The 14,433-nt window shown below is 40.3% G+C and overlaps 1 protein-coding gene and 1 long non-coding RNA gene across 4 annotated transcripts in view; one reads left to right on the top strand and one right to left on the bottom strand.

The window, feature by feature from the left end:
• Positions 1-14,433, top strand: part of DOCK4 (dedicator of cytokinesis 4) — a 477,735-nt gene that overhangs the window by 136,476 nt on the left and 326,826 nt on the right. The window lies entirely within an intron of this gene.
• Positions 924-6,709, bottom strand: LOC113891478. The gene is made up of 4 exons (XR_003510770.1): positions 3,671-6,709; positions 2,821-3,161; positions 1,388-1,434; positions 924-1,102 (listed from the first exon to the last, which is right to left on the bottom strand). It is a non-coding gene; the product is annotated as an uncharacterized LOC113891478 (long non-coding RNA).

Genomic DNA, 14,433 nt, shown 5'->3' with positions numbered 1-14,433 from the left:
AGGATGTTAAAAAAATTCTTCTTTTAGTTAGCACTTATTGATCCTTCTCACATGTGTAGTACACTCTGCCAGGCAGGGGTTGTGGAAAATATTAATACAAAAGGTAGAAGTTCCTCATCCAAAAATACTTAAAACTGCTAGTTGGGAGGAAGATAAAATGAAGGAGAACTAAGTAATATGGTTAAGAAGAGGAGGAAAAAAAAAAAAAAAAAAAAGATGGTGTAAGATGCCCGTGTCAGACATGAATAAAAATGTCAGATTTTTGGGAGGAGAGTCCTACTGTGGGCTGTGGTAAAATCATATTATCACCCACGCTATTATTTTAGAAAGCAGAATAGCTTTGTAGAACAAACTGTGTTTCTGTCTGTCATGTAACCCCAAACACTGATTTGTTTGCAAGAAATTCTGTAGAATGAAGCATCTTCTGCTTCAGTGCTTAACTCTAAGCACTTTCCTGCCTAAGATAAGCAGAGGCTGCTGCTCAAAGAAAAATTCACCCAAGTGTGGACCATCCAGCTACATCCTCTCCCAACCTTCAGAGTAAAATGAACCTGTGGGCAAATGCCATCTTCGGTTTGACATCTTTCATGTTCCCTCTTCTCTGTCTGTTTGACTACTTCTTTTTTTATTGTTCAGTTGCCAAGTTGTGCCTGACTCTTTGTGGCCCCATGGACTGCAGCACACCAGGCCTCCCTGTCCCTCACCATCTCCCGGAGTTTTCCCAAGTTCATGTCCATTGAATTGGCGATACCTTCCTTTTCCAGGAAGTCTTTTTTGTGTCCCCCCAGTGAATTGGGTGCTCTTCATCTGTGCTGTGACCCCAACCATGTCTATCTTGGCACATCCTTCTCCTCCACCACCACAACTGCCAACAATAGTCATGTCTTAGTCTGGGCTGCTGTAGCAAATGACCGTAGACTGGATGGCTTAAGCAATAAGCATTTATTTCTATCAGTTCTGGAGGCTGGTAGTCTGAGATCTGGGTGCCGGCATGGTCAGGGATCTTGGAGGGGGCTTTTCTTGCTGTGTCTTCACGAGATGGAAGGAGAGATAGGTAGCGCTCTCTTCTCTTCTCAGGAGAATGGTAGGTCCTATTTTCTCCCTATTATAAATAAATATGGTTGCCATTTCCTTCTCCAATATTATTGAAGAAGGAAATGGCAACCCACTCCAGTGTTCTTGCCTGGAGGATCCCAGGGACGGGAGAGCCTGGTGGGCTGCCCTCTATGGGGTCGCACAGAGTCGGACATGACTGAAGCGACTTAGCAGCAGCAGCATAAATAAATAAGCAAACCGAGAATTGGAGAACTTAAGCCCTTTTCTCGAAATCTTCCAACAAGAGGTGGAATTGAGATTTAAAGAAGTTATTCTTACTATTGAGCCTTACCTTTTAGCAGTGACCCCATGCTGCTTCCCTCACTGGGCTGAGAGTCCCTTGAAAGCAAGAATTGTGTCTGTCGTTAATGACCAGTCATATGACTGCCAAATGAGAAGAGCAAAGGGGTGAGAGTTCTAAGTATATTTAGCCTACAGGGCCAAAGTTAACTTATTCTTCTCAGAAGAAAAGCATTGAGTCTTAGAAGAAAAGCATTGAGCCTGCATCCAGCCGGTGACCTAAGGTTATTGTTTGTTTTATTCACTGTCTGGCAGTACTCATGTCAGGCAACAGGTAATCATTTGGGTGCTCAGAATAGCCAGTCAGTGTTAATTCAAGGCTCTCACAGTACGTTTTAAGTGGCAGGCACATTTATTACTACTCGGAAGGAGGCTCATTTTGTTAACATGGAAGGATGAGAGATGAAAGTTGGGAAATCATCCTAATGAGATCATTCATTAATATTGCTCTTTTTTGTTGTTTTGAACTGTTTCACTTGGGTACTTTCATGGTACCTCGTTAAAGAAGTGATTCCCTGGTGAACCACTTGGGGGTAATCCAGGGAGACAGAGATCCCACTTCCTATCAGAGGGTCTCTGGATCCACAAGAAGGATTTGGGACCATTAATTGAATGCAAGTGTGGACACCCGCCAAGTGCAGGGCCCTGTGGGAGATGCCCAGGGATATAGAAATGAATAGGATACCACCTCTGTCTCTAGAAAGGTGAGACTCCCTCCAGCCAGTGGGGAGATTACTGAAAGTTTCAATATGGGATGGCATGCTTTTCTTTAGGTTACATAATAGGCTGATCCTTGCTCAAGACACAAGTTATCATTATTTATAATAATTTGTATTTGTAATGTGTCTGAAACAGTGCTAAACACTTTGTGTGTATTTTTTTTAATTTCATAATAAACCTATGGGACAGATATTATTATCTCTGTCTTACAGATGAGGAAACTGAGGCTTAGAGAGAGGTTAATAACTTGTCCACATTCACATACCCAGAGGGATGGAGCTGGAATTCACACCCAAAGCCAGTGCTCTAAATCACTGTATTAATTTACCTCTTCTGACCCAGAACAGTCTAGAAAAATAGAACCTTCAAAGCCATTACAGGATCCTTTAGAATCAATCATTTGATCATTTCAGTGAACGGATGAGGGATATAAGACATTCTTTCTAGTTTATAGCTGAAGAAACTGACCTCGAGGGCTTGTTTGGAGGGAAGTTACACGTCTGTTACTAACTGGTAATGCTAGGTTGTGAACACAACAGCCTAGTCTTCTTAGTACCATTCCCAGTAGCAATGAAACAAATAGGAACCACTTACTATGCAGGAACAAAGTGATCTGGTGTTTATTATATTTTCCTTCAATCCATTTTCCCTTTCCCTATTGTGTGGCCGTGCATAATTTTCTTGACTCTCTATATAATTACATACCTGCTTCGAGATGAATACTCTAAGCACAGTGAGTAATAGGCTGAGATGGAATGTGGTCACCCTGTAAAGTCATTCAGTATCTTCCACAAAAAATGTAAATAAAGACGCTGCGCCTGCCAGCAGATAGCCAGACTTCATCTGATAGGTGCTGCTGTGGCTCTCCGTGGCAGTCACATGACAAGGATGTCAGAGTTCCTGGGGATTTCAAAGGCTGGCCTTTGAAGGCATGTTTTGTACCTCTCTGCTGCTCTTGGGAGTTTCCTCTTCCGTGTAGGTGCTAGAGGCCAGTCACAGCTATCAGCTCTAGGAGGGCCAGCAGGAAACCGGTCCCTGCCTGTTTCCTGCAAGAAATGAATGCCTCTCTGCAGCAAGCAGCAGGCCCAGTGCTTTACCATGTCATTTACACATTTTTTTTCTTTCCTTTTTTTTTTTAGCCCTCCAGTTATCACTCCATGAGCATGTACGAGACTTACTTTTTTTGCCCAGTATATTTTCCTTCCCTTTACAACTTAGCTGAAGTTGAACCTCCTCTGGGAACACCTCCCCAGCTAACTCATACCCACGCTCCTGCCCCCTACCCCTCTTAGGATGCCTGGCATTGCTCTGGCCAGCCCTTTAGCGAGTCGGATGCACTGTCTCCATGGCCTTCCTCGGCAGGCCCTTGACATTGGACTGCCAGTGTGTTTTGTTTACTTGGTGTCATGGTACTTTCCAGTTCGATTCTAGGAATAGGATTATTTCTTAACTAATATGATTAGTTTTCCTGATTATAAATGTAATAGTATTCATTGTGTAGCATTTTTTAAAAGAGAGGTAAAAGGAAAGGGTATGAAATCACCCATGAACTTACCGTCTGGAAACAACCAGAGTGACCTTCTGGGCCATTTGCTTTCAGTGTCAGATGTGAATGGCCGCTGTTTATGTTTGTTCTGTCCTTGAACAGAAGCTGGACACCTGAAGTTTTATCACGTGGGAATGCCATGGACCTTTTAATGTTTTTTTTTTTTTTTTTTTGATCTTTGGCCAGAAGCTCTATTTTGTGACAGTTCAGCCCATACGAGCTGCCTTCTTGTAATTGACAGTCTCCCATCATAATTGGAGCTGTCTAACAAAACAAAACACCTGTTTTCTCACCAAGAGAGAAAGCTGTGTTACTTTTTTGGATTGAAAGAACCATAAGCAAAAGAGAGACTGGCTTAGTGTCCTTACAACCTCTCATGTCGATGGAGCTGTGCTAAGTGGTGTGGAACTGGCTTATGAAATTTTTGCTACACTTACCGGGATATTTTGCAGCTTCAAAACCTTTCATTTGCACAGAGTTCTGCATCTGCTAGAGTTCTCTGATGCAGATAATAGAATCCGCCCCAGCTGGTTTAAATGGGATTTGTTATGGGATATTAGCTGGCTTACAGACTCTCTGAAAAGATGCAGAAACACGCTCCAGGCTACATTTCCATGAACATTTCCTAGAACCACCCCACGGGACTAGCCTGACGAGCGGGCTGCCATTGCCGCCAGTGTCCGAACCACACCACCTTTGCCGCGACCCGTGAAGCTGCCACACGTGTGACTCCTGTCCTCACACCTCTGCATCACCTGTCCCAGCACTGAGGGTGTCCTGGGCCTGGGTCTTCTCTCACATAGTTCACTGCCAAATCAAATCTCACGTGTGAGTGACAGAGCCTGTTCTCATGGCTACACCTTCTGTTCACAAGGGAGGATTCACAGGATGGGGAACTGTCAAAGATAGCCCCTTCCTCTTTGGGGAAAAAACAGCAAAGAACAAGAGTTTAGATGCCCACTAATGTCCTTCTCAATAATCCTCTTTTCTGCTTACAATGGGAATTCCATGGCAGTCCAACGGTTAGGACTCCACACTTCCACTGCTGGGACCCAGGTTTGATCCCTGATCAGGGAACTAAGATCCCGTAAGCCATGTGGCGTGGCCAAAACAAACAAATCAAGATATGCTCACATTGTAATGTAAGTCTCCAATCCAACCCTGGCAAAACTGTAGAACACAAGCAGAGTCTGTATTCATTGTCTATTCATCTTTGGGAGGGTGCACGTGAGATAAAAAGAGCATCAAGTAGAAGATAAGAGGTGAAGAGATCTGAAGCATCCCATTGGTTAAAATGCTTTTCATGTTTATGATTGTATCCTGCAGGAGTGAAGGGGGATAGGAGGTTGTGGAGAAAGGCTGGCAGGTAGTAAATGTAGGCTAAGTATTCTCCAGGCCTTTCTAGAACCATAGCTTTCAGTTTCAAGTGAGTCTTTTCCAGTTTGGTCAGAGTGGAAGGTATTGTAGATGTTTTTGCTTAATGGTGATTTATTTTAAACTGGGGAATTTTTCATACTTTGTGACTTTGAGGTGGACTCTCATTATTACTGAGTTTTCTGCTTATAACTTCTCTGTCCTTGGTGGGAAGGGAGGAGGGGAGAGCATCTGTGTGGAAATGTCCAGCTGAACCTGAGTATTTGCATGAGGTCAAGATGGTGAGCGCTGTGGTCCCATCAGGGAGGACACAGTAAAACTCACAGGATGTATACTTCTGTTTATGCACACGTTTTCAAATAGAATTGTTTAATGTCAGCTCGAGCTATCACCGTTTTTGGTGCTGGGGATAGAGCAGCAATAAAGGTATATTAGCACATCTTAATGATCCTGACAATATATTCATAAAGAGGTGCTGTTTAAGGAGCTGAATATTCATTCATGTATTGACAACTGCCTTTACTTTGGTATAAAATATAGGATTTGAAAAATTAGCCTTGCTTTTATTGGAGACAGAACTGCCCCTTCAGAAAGTCTTATGAATGTTTATAATGCATTTTCCCACTTCCATGATTCCCTTATGTTCTTTTCCTCTTTGAAACTTACTTTGCTTTAAACAAAGTAAATTTCACGGGAGGAGTGGATATTCATTGAGTCTTTTTTTTAAGCTTTTTCATGCAAGTTGGACATTTACAAAAATATGAGGTTGGTAGGAGGATAGATGTCATAATTATCAACGTTATTATTGGAGAGAAATACATATCAGGAGTATCCTAACTAATATTTACTAATAATAAATACTTCCTAACTCACTGTGTGAATGAATGAATGGATGGATGGATGGATGGATGGCAAGCGGTACTCTTCAGCCAGATCTGGATTCAGATTTCTGATCTGCTCCTTCCTAGCTGTGTTATGATGATCTCTCTGAGTCTGTTTCCTTGTCTTTATACTGTACAATTTTACTTACATAGGTGTGTTTTGAGAATTAAATAAGCTAATTTATGTTAAAAAAAAAATTAGATGCTGCTGCTCTGGCTTTTGTTGAAGCACTCAGTAAACATTTCCATCACCTCCACTGTCACCACTTTATTCTTCCCTGGGAAATTCCCAGTGAAAATTATCATAACAAAGACACTGGGAAGCTCTCCAGCAAAAGAATCTCTTAACATTTAAAAAAACCGTATACACTTGTGTGTGTGTGTGTGTGTGTGTGTGTGTGTGTGTGTAACATTATTAACATCTTCCCAGAGAAGTTATTTCCACAAAATAAAATTTGGGAAAGGCTACTACAAATCACAGTTACGTTGATGATTCTTTTTAAAGCAAAACTTTGGTGTGTTTATCTTGAAGACATTTTAAGTGGCCAGAGAGAACTTAGAAAGACTTTGCTGTGTGTACTGAGCCCCGTTCAGTATCACGCAGAAGGATGGGATAGTGAATAGGGATAGTGGGATTGATTGCAGGTGATATCAAGGCTGGTGTGTAGCAGGCTCAGGGCTAAGTAAGCTCCCTTGAAGGAAAAGCCTTGTCTGCATCCTGGCTTCTGGGCATCTATCTTGAGCTACCTCATGAACCAGAAGCCTGGCACTTTGGGACAGTCTTTTCTAGTGTGGCTCTCAGTCCCTGTGACTGTGAGTGTCTCTGTGGCTTAATTCTGCCACTGCCTGTTGGTGTGACCCATGTCTGCAGTCCTCCGGGTGCTGGGGAGGCCAGCTGAGACAGCAGGCAGCTGCTTTTCAGAGGGTACACAGCGATTCCTTCTCTCCAGGGGCTGTACACATCCACCCAAAGTGGTGATTATTGGAAATGGTGATCTACGTGTGTGTGATCTTATCTTTGTAGGAAAGTCATGCACAGATGGGTTGGGGCAGTGAGCAGTTTTTAACTCCATCCTTTCCCTTTTATATTGGAAAGTATCTCTGTGTGTGAAATGAAGGAACGCAAAAGAGAGAACCAGTGGTAAAGTGGGACATAAGAGATTATCATCTCAATGACCTCATAACCTTGTGAATTCGGGCCATTCTTTTCCTTTTAGGTCGTATATTTAACCTTTAAATGGCGTAAAAATCAAGGAGGAAAACTCTTTTATTCTTTTTCTCTGGAATTCTCCTTGAAGGAGTTGGAGATGAAGTCGTCTCTCTGGTGGAGTTGGCAGTGCTCGGCACGTGTGTTTTCTCTCTGCCTAACCGTGAAACCTGCTACGAGGGCTTGATGTCAAGCCTGTGAAGCTGCTGAGTTGAATGTGGTGCTCCTTTTAGTCACCACCTTGGAAATGATCTTAATTCTTTCTGTTACAACCCAGAATTTTTCTAAGGTTTTCTCTTAAAAGTTAAATTCTTAATTTTCATTTTCAAGAAAAAAATGTATTAACTTCTTAAATACATTCTCTTTCTTCTTCTGAGTTGGCGTAGACCTTGAAAGCAGCAGTTGCGAGTGGTTGTCCGCAGTGCACTGCAGGGGAGTTTAGTATTATAAATCCAAGTGTCTGAAAAGGAGGATTTCTCAAAGTTTTGGACACAGCCATGCAAAAGTGTTCATATCCTCATCTCTGTAACTGTGTCTGCATCCCATGGCTTTCATCCTTTTTCTTTGGCTATGTCCATGTTTATCTTAAATTAATTTTTATGTTAATCAAAAAAGTCTTGCTTTAGTGGGCTATTGCTGATAAATCCAGTGTGGACACTTCTTTAAGGAAACAGGGTTGGTTAGTCAGGGCTGCATGTCTAGAATTCTCTTTGATCAATTATATCATGAGTTGATAAAATAATTGTATAACTTTTGCTGTTAAATGAAATTGAAGGTAAATGCAAGATGCTTGTTATCATCACATCTTGACTTGATATGTGAAAGAGAATAGGTTCCTAAGTTTGGTCAGGATGGTTTTCACTGAAGTGAAAAAATTCTGAAATGTAGTATAATTTTGTGACTGTGAAATTGTCACATGTATATAAGAATATTATTGTGATTTGATTTGCCTAAGAATGCCATGAGTGGTTCTGAAGAAGGTCCAACTTCTGAATCTAAATTTCAGATTCTGAAATTTAGGCCACAGTAGATAAGGAACCCCTGATGGTCTCAGGTTAGATTTTCATCTTTAACCCAAATAAGGTTTTCTTTCAGTTTTAACCTATGACTTAGGAAGAGCTTTCTCTCCTATCTGAACCAGAGCTCCTCACTCTCATTTCCCAGTTTTATAGTGGGAGCCTCAGAGATGTGGGAAAAGGAAGAGGAATCAGGCTTTGACTTTTGTCGGTGTATCCCCGTGGAGCCTACTTCCAGAGTTGGCTTTTTTCCTTTTCTCCTCTCTCCCGTTCTTCTCTCCTGCTTTACTCTGTTGTCTTTGTGCTTATTATCTGTCCCTGTTTCCTCTGAGACAGCAGACAAGCCAATAATCAAGTCTCTTGCCTGACTGAGGCTCTGAGAATTGGTTACATGAGGGCTTTGCCCAAGGGACTCAATATTGAATGTGTTCATGATTGAGTTAATGAAACAGGGATCAGGTGACAAATTTAGTTTATGGAACCCCATTCAGGACAGCAACCATTTGAAAGGGTTGGAAAGACATACCAGAGATTCTAATCAAGCAGCATGGCTTAGATGAAAGGTCACAAATGAAATTTAATGTGAATTAGGCTAGGGTAATTCATACTATGAAAATAATTTAGGCATATAACATTGTTATCACTTCATACTGCTTTTGAAACCTCCAGCAGTAGAGGAGGTGATGCTTGCTGTTCCTTATAACAGAGGTTTTAGTGATTTATTAAAAACAAAGGAATTGCCTAGACCATATATTGTAAAATAACATTTGCCATGGCAGAGGTGAAGATAGAGGAATAAAAAGGGGGAATGCAAAGATAAGGTGCTGTCACTGCTACCGGACTTATTTCTCTCCAAGGATCTATCCAAACACTGTTCAAACATTTCTGTTGAATATAATTCATACAGTATCTCCTATATTAGTGAAATTCCACTAATAGAAAATTGGTGTCTACACTCACAGGATATGTGTTTTAATTTACAAATTATACCTATGTACTATATATTCTTATTAAGCATAGCATAAAGCTCTTCCAAAAACACATAAGATAAACTGTGTTATTTATTATCAATATTATAAAGTCTTTTTAATCAGGTAACAAATTCATATAATTTTAGTGATAGCCATGCAGTTAAATATGCTTCATTATTTTTAACCTAAGCTTACTTCTTTTGATATAGATATTTGAAGGTTAGTTTATAAATACTGATTCCAGCCTGTGTTACATAATCTGATTTTGCCCTCTTATGTTCAGATCTGATTGGATCTTCAATTTCTACCTATAACATATGGCTGATTAAGCTAAATCCGTAGAAAGGTCCATTTTTACCGTTTTCTGTCTGTTTGCATGTGCTTATATTAGTGCTAACCTTAATCCATGTGTTTTTTGCAGGAATCTTTTTAAGCCACTTGCACATTTGTAAATGAGTTCAGTTCAACTGATATAATCTTATTTATAAATCTACTTAGCCAGGCCCAGGTGCATTGCAGTTTTCACCATATGCTGGGAACAAAACACTGTGTGGATTCTTTCCTCTGGGCGAATCCCCTTTTTTCATGCCACACCTCACAGTTCCAGTAGCATGTGATTTAGGGAATGCACCAGGGAAAGCTCAAATCTGAGACTTTAGGAGAGCTTCCTTTATTTTTATTTTTGGATTACATTTTTTTTAAATTGGAGGGTAATTGCTTTACAGCATTGCGTTGATTTCTGCCATGCATCAACATGAATCAGCCAAGGTATACACATGACCCCTCTCTCCTGAACCCCCCTCCCATTTCCCACCCTATCCCAGCCTTCTAGGTTGTCACAGAATACTGGGTTGAGCTTCCTGTGCCACAGAGCAAATTCCCGCTTGGTTTCTATTTTACATATAGTACTGTGTATATTTCCATACTATTCTCTCAGTTAATCCCACCTTCTTCTACCACTCTGTCCACAAGTCTGTTTTCTGTGCCTGTGTCTCCATTTCTGCCCTGCAAATAGGTTCATCAGCACCATCTTTCTAGATTCCATACACATGTGTTCGTATGCAATATTTGTCTCTCTGACTTCCTTCACTCTGTGTATAATAGGCTTTAGGTTCATCCACCTCATTAGGACTGACTCAAATGAGTTCTTTTTTTTTTAATAGCTGAGTAGTATTCTGTTGTATATATGTACCACGACTTCGTTATCCATTCATCTGTTGATGGACATCAAGGTTGCTTTCATGTCCTAGCTATTGTAAAAAAATGCTGAAACGAACATTGGGGTACATGTATCTCTTTCAGTTATGGTTTTCTCAGGGCATATGTCCAGTAGTGGGATTGTTGGGTCATATTATAATTCTCTTCCTAGTTTTTTAAGGTCCTTTATTTTTAAGGTAAAAAAATTATATATTATATATACGTATATAGCATATATACACACAGAAATCCTCATTTGTTCTCCTGTTCCCCAGTGGCTCATCTTGTGGACCTGACTCTATCAGCGGTTGTAAATTTATTATTTAAAGTAGAGCCACCTAACTTCTTCCTCCCACCAATAACGTCTTGCACAAAGGCCAATTATGTAAAAACACCCAGAGCTGCTCTTCTTGGGGCAGCACCATTGAAGGACTGGGAACTCATCTACCCTCACCTGCCTCGTTCCTTTCCCACCTGCCCCGTTCCTTTCCCACCTGCCCCTTCCTCGCTCCCAGGCAGAGCTAGCAGAGCACAGTTTGACTCATGATAATTAGGAAAGACTTCTGTCTAATCTTAGTATCAGATCTCTCTGTACTTCTCCTTTGCTGTCTCCTCGTTTTTCTCTCCTGGATCCCGAGATTCTTATCAGTGATCCCGTTTCCCTCTTTGCCTTTCTTTAGGAAGAGCTTAGCACCAGCTCCATCTTTTGTATTGAGCCTGGTATGGTGTTCAGTTCCATCTGTTGTATCTTGCAGTGTATGGAAATGCATGGGATACATTCTTGACACCAGGCCTACTCCTGGCTTTATCTTGCTTTCTTGCCTTTATTTTCCTTTGCTTCATATTTAATTTACATTGTATTTTTGCATTAAACAAGTTAAATTTTAAATTCCCATTATATTTGTGTGTGTGTCTATAGCTTAAATTACTTTAATCTCTTTTGGAATAAGTACAAGAGTTCTAAAAATATGCCCTATTTTATTGTTATTCAAAAATCAACCTTAATATATTTGGAAGGAAAGTTGTAAGTAAATGTAAGTGAATTCAAAATGCAGTGAATGATTTAGACTTGCTTTGAGAGTAGAGACAGGTAAATCTGATGTTACATAAAAAATCTTTTTTCTCTGTAAGAAATGGTACATAAATCATTTTTATTTCTTTATTTTGTAGATCTGTTGTCAAGTTCAGAGGCTATTTAGAAAAGAACATCCAGGTTCTCTTTCTAAGTTAACAGTTAATACAGTCCTGACTTCTGTGTGGTTTTTGATCAGGGGTTTCATGCTGGGATTACTTGGAGAATGAAGATTGTGTTCTCTGGAAATTGGGGTTAGTTGTGGTAGGGACAAATGGAGATTTATCAAGGTGTGTAATGATAGAGTTCGTTATTTTGAAATTGGAAAGCGATATTAAATAAGTCTTATCTGAGGAATTAAAGGTTTTGTAGTCCCAAACAGGATGCAGGAGTCATTATTTTGCTGCCCGGCCCCGAAATGGAGGTAGTTCTGAATGTCCCCTTCCTGAATACTTTAATTTGTTCATTGGTCCCATTGCAGGAGTGTTTCCTGAGAGGCCTTGAGACCTCACACACAGCGGGATCTGAGAAGCTTCCAGGCTGAGCTCCTGCACAGCTGTGGTTGGCCCCTCTAGCCACCACCTGACCAGCTCTCCTCTTCACTTGCGATTCATCTCTCATTACTCCTCTTTTCCCCAGGTGTTTGGGTCAGATTCCAGCCCGAGGGATTGACTCATGGTGTGGTGATGATGATACAGCTTACATTTCCTTTCCCTGGGACCTCTCTCCTTCAGGTTCTGACAGACATAACTGGTTTTGCAAGATCTAGTTATTGCATGCATACCATTGGGAGAGAAAGCAAGTGAAATTCTAAATAAGCCATTGAAACAAATCCCCCTATTTTATAGCATAAATTGAGTATTGTCAAGTGTTTGGAAAGAGCCTTTTTTGGTTGTTGTTACAATGTCTGTGTCACTTTGCAATTAAGCTGGATGCCCCCTTGGGTTGTACTAATTATTGGGGCCTTCTCATGAGAGAGGGCAGAGTTACTTCTTAAACTTTTGAAAAACAAGAGACTGGAGTAGGGAGGAAATAAGTCGAATAATTTTTTTCCCTTACAGAAAAACCCCTTTAAAGATATGCACATGCGTCAAGTCATAAGGTGAAGAGGGGTGTGCTTACTTGCTTTGTGATGTGGTCTGTAGCAGTGAAGTCTGAGTGTGCCACCTTGCTTGCCCTTCCCTTGAACTTCAAACCCTTGAACTTGATCTGAGGAGTAGAATATAAATAGCACCCTGGGGTCTTGCATGTGGCCAAATATTGTACTATAATTAGTAAGGTTTATGGACTGCTATTGCCTCTCCAGAATGATGGCTGGCCAGTAAGAATGAGTGCTTTTATTAGCTCCAGGTTTTGAATAGTTAAGAGAATTGAATCTCTTTTATATATGAGTCCTTGGAAATAATAATAATTGAGATGAATAAACTCTGGGTGGAGGAGACTATAGGATTTAACTGGCTTTTCTCTTGGCCTTTAAACTGTCAGTTTGGTGATATGGAAAGCAGAGTAAGGAATTGGAATCATATGTGTGTGTTCTATTAAGTGATTCTAAAACAGACGAGCCTTATATGTGGTATAAATTATGCAACTTTCATTGAGCTTTAGTTTGTAAAACTGTAACATGAGAGTGAGAAGAAGAACAAAGAGCTTAATAATATCAGAGAGGAGTGTGGAATCACTAAATGGACATACTAAACGGGAGTGGTGGGAGGGAGTAGGTGTTCAAGTCTAGTGGCTGCTGTGAGGATGCTATAGCCATTATTACTGGTAGGTGAGTGGGAAACAGCAGAACTTGTTATGTAATAGTCTGGGGCTGGGTGTAGGGCATCATGACAGAAAGTGGAGATACAGATGGTAAATTGATATGTTTGGAAACAACTCTGACCCAACACAGGCCTGATGATCCAGCACAGAAATAACGTAACTTTGTAATTGGTTTCAAAGAAATCTAGCATGGGAATCTGTAATACCATATATGCCCCAAAAGGAGGAAAAAGAGGGGGAATAGGAAAGAATGTTGAAAGTTTAAAATTCTACTGAATGCAACACATATTTATGGAGTTTTCTGTAAGAGGAGTGTTGAAATCTGGATGTTAAAAGATAGCTTAAATATATGTATTATGTATATATGTACACACACACACACATCTAAGAGGTTTCCCAGGTGGTGCTAGTGGTAAGGAACCCACTTACCAATGCAGGAGACATAGGAAATGTGAGTTCAATCCCTGGGTTGGGAAGATCCCCTTTAGGAGGGATGGCAACCCCTTTCAGTATTCTTGCCTGGAGAATCCCATGGACAGAATAGCCTGGTGGGCTATGGTCCATCGGGTCTCAAGGAGTCAGACACAACTGAAGTGACTTAGCATATACATATATACATATAGTCTTACCTGGAAAATTCCATGAACAGAGGAGCCAGGAGAGGTACAGTCCATGGGGTCACAAAGAATCAGACATGATTTAGTGACTGAGCAGGTACTTATTTATAAAAAATTACCTGTCTCATATATGTGTGTAACTGAATCACTTTGTTATAAAGCAGAAATTAACATTGTAGATCAATTATACTTGAATAAAATTAAAAGTCTGTATATATGAAAGTGAAATAGTTCAGTCGTGTCCAACTCTGTGTGACCCCCGTGGACTGTAGCCTACAAGGCTCCTCCTTCCATGGGATTCTTCAGGCTAGGATACTGGAGTGGGGTGCCATTTCCTTCTGTATATATACATAAAGATAAATATGAACATAGACCCATAAATACAGATATCAATATATAGGGAGCTATCTAGATTGACCTTTTTAAGGTTTTAATTAAAAGCAAGTCTTCTGAAAAATAAATTGGAATAACCTTGGGAAGATATAAGCATTTTCTTTTTTTGCCTTTTTGAAAAATGCCGTAATGTTTTTCAAGTGCTATCAAATCATCTCACATAATAATACAGTATCATTTGAACAACTCTAGAGGTTCTCTCCTTCATATTATAAAATTTTTATTGAAAAAATATTTGCAGCCAGGTGCAAATTAAACTTTTTATTGTTGCAAAATATCA

Source organism: Bos indicus x Bos taurus, chromosome 4 (assembly GCF_003369695.1).
Source record: "Bos indicus x Bos taurus breed Angus x Brahman F1 hybrid chromosome 4, Bos_hybrid_MaternalHap_v2.0, whole genome shotgun sequence".
NCBI lineage: Eukaryota > Metazoa > Chordata > Mammalia > Artiodactyla > Bovidae > Bos > Bos indicus x Bos taurus.
The sequence above is the reverse complement of the archived record's forward strand: the minus strand, read 5'-3'. Positions and strand labels throughout refer to the sequence as shown.